Source organism: Peromyscus leucopus, chromosome 4 (assembly GCF_004664715.2).
Source record: "Peromyscus leucopus breed LL Stock chromosome 4, UCI_PerLeu_2.1, whole genome shotgun sequence".
Classification (NCBI taxonomy): domain Eukaryota; kingdom Metazoa; phylum Chordata; class Mammalia; order Rodentia; family Cricetidae; genus Peromyscus; species Peromyscus leucopus.
The window spans coordinates 24,763,857-24,766,572 of NC_051066.1; the positions used below are offsets into that span (position 1 = coordinate 24,763,857).

The window sequence follows — 2,716 nt, forward strand, 5'->3', positions numbered from 1 at the left end:
TTAGAAGTTGGCAGCATGGGATGCGGGGGATGAGGAGTAGGGGTGTCATTAAGAAAAGAAAAAGTAGGCTCTCCTCAAACTGGGTGCCTGGGAAGGGACTTGGTATGCTTCAACCCAAGAGGAATCTGTAGCTAGAGTTTTCCTGCCTTGCCCACAGTCAGGACAAATCTTTGTCACCCGCCAGGCCCACAGCCGCTCAGACCCAACCAAGTAAACACAGAGACTTATATTGCTTACAAACTGTATGGCTGTGGCAGGCTTCTTGCTAACTGTTCTTATAGCTTAAATTCATCCATTTCCATAAATCTATACCTTGCCATGTGGCTGGTGGCTTACCGGCATCTTCACATGCTGCTGGTCATGGCGGCAGCTGGCAGTGTCTCTGCCTCAGCTTTCTGCTTCCCAGAATTCTCCTCTCTCCTTATCCCACCTACTTCCTGCCTGGCCACTGGCCAATCAGTCTTTTATTTATTGACCAATCAGAGCAACAGATTTGACATACAGACCATCCCACAGCAGGAATCAGAAGATAAAAGCAGTTTGGGAAGGCCAGAACTGTCAGGGTGGAGGGAGGAGGATGGTCCAGGGGGTGGGGGTGGAGATGGAGGACATTTGGCAACTGGGGTGAAAGGATTACCCTCCCCCTGCTGGGATCCCCCCAGTCCCTCTGGCAGGAAAGGGGCAGCCTGCAACACCCATGAGCAGGTCTGGGGCTGCTAGATGCTTGAGGCAGGGGGCTGGAGGCGGCTCACAAAGGTTTGCCCTCCAGAGAGATCACAGCGCTGCCACCTAGTTTTTCTGCCAGGGTGCAGAGGTCCTTGACCTCCTCGTAGCAGCTGGCTTGCAATTCATGCTTGATTCCTCTCAGCTTCTTCTTGATGGCATCCTTGGAGCTGGCATAGATCATTTTGCTCTTAAGGGGTGCACTCTCAGGGGCCCAGAAGATGAACACCAGGTCCTCCTTCTTGCTCTCCTTGGTCTCGTAGGTTACATCTTAGAGAACATAGCGGCAGTCCTTGTCTGGCAGCAACTTGACAAAAGTGGTATAGGGGTCGTCCACAGTCTGCCCCACATCTCCTACGAGGATCTCCTTGCCCTCCTCCAGGATGATGTTCTTCTTGTCCTCACTCAGGCAGAAGAGCACTGCCTTCTTACGTTTCTTCACTTCTTCTGGCGTTGAAGACTTGCTCACTTTACTTTCATGTCATTGAACACCTTGATGACACCATCGGAGACAGCCACACCAGAGGCCATGTTTCCGGAAGCGAAAGGGAGACAGGGAGAGAGCTACAGAAGAACTGAGCCGCCACATCAGCTGCCAGGATCCGACTGAAACTACTGACAGTAAATTTTCTAAGGGGTTTTAAATTCCTTTCACACTCAATTTTTTGAATCATTAGATAATTATGACTTGGATATATTTTTTTCTCTATTCACATGTATTTGATTTTTGTAAGCAAAAACTTTTGTTTCTTTGTATGCAAAATAAACAATTTTATATATACATATTTCTTATTTTATAATGATATTTACATTTATATTTAATAATTTCTATTATTTTGATTTAAAAATATTAGTGACTGGCTCATTCTAAAGATTTGTTTTTTGTATATAGTTTTATATTTTGTGACATGGCCAAAAGCACATATGTCCTAATACCTATCAGAGATTCTATCAGACATTTATCTTATAACATTTATTTATTTGCTTAATTATTTACTGTGTGTCTTAGGAAGTGCATGGTTACTTTGGTGCACATGTGCAAGTCACAGGAGAGTTTTCTGTAACTTTCCCTCTGCTACCATGTGGATTCCACCCATCAATGGATTGATGGCAACTTCCTTTACTGGCTCAGCCCTCTCACAGATCCCTTATAGTCATTCAACAACCACTACCTTTAAATGCACTTATGCTGTTCTTGTTTCCAGCCACAATGATTCCTACTTTTCTTTTTTTTGCAAAACCTCACTGAAAGGAAACAATTACCAGGCTGAATAAAAAAAAAGTACCACTGCTTTCATATCAATCCTTTTTGTTGGTTTACATTTTCCTTTGTTTTAATTTCCAGAGAGTCTTCAATCTCTCTACTCTCACCCTGTCTCAGACTGTCATGTGAAGGAACTCCTCACATTTACACTACCATGCCAGCCTTAAATCACGGTGTTAAATTACTCAGCTGCAGCATTTAGTGTACTAGACACTGGTTTTTCATGAGTGTTCTGTGAGAAGTTGAAAATTTCTCTCCAACTCTTATGCTTCCTATTTCTAATAGTGAATACATTTTGAGTATTTAAAAATGATTGTTCTGAAGTTTATGCAATAATATGAATTGGATATTTTAGAATGATGTGAAAAATTTGTGGGTTTTACTTGATGAGTAAACCTTACATTCCTGGGACAAATCAAAGTTGAACTTAGAACATCATCTGTGTTCTACCGTTCTGCATTGTACTGTGTTTTCTCATGTCTGCGGATTATGGTTAACAAGGACTTCCTGTTGGTCTGCAGAGAGCCAGGCTGTGCCTTCTCCTAGCAGTGGCAGTAAGGTCCAATAAGTTCCTTGACAGTCTCCCTGTGCCGGAAACCTTTGCTCCTTCTCCCTGCACCAGTAATCCAAGGGCTTTGCCCGCATCTTGTAGTGAACAAATTACCCAACATGCTCCTCATTTCTTTATTGATTTTCTGTTTCACAGAAGTTACCCAGAAGTAGATGCCA

General features: G+C 43.3%; 1 pseudogene; it reads right to left on the bottom strand.

Annotated features, from left to right (window-relative positions):
* Positions 1 to 733: 733 nt before the first annotated feature.
* Positions 734 to 1,289, bottom strand: LOC114704975 (annotated as a pseudogene).
* Positions 1,290 to 2,716: the final 1,427 nt, after the last annotated feature.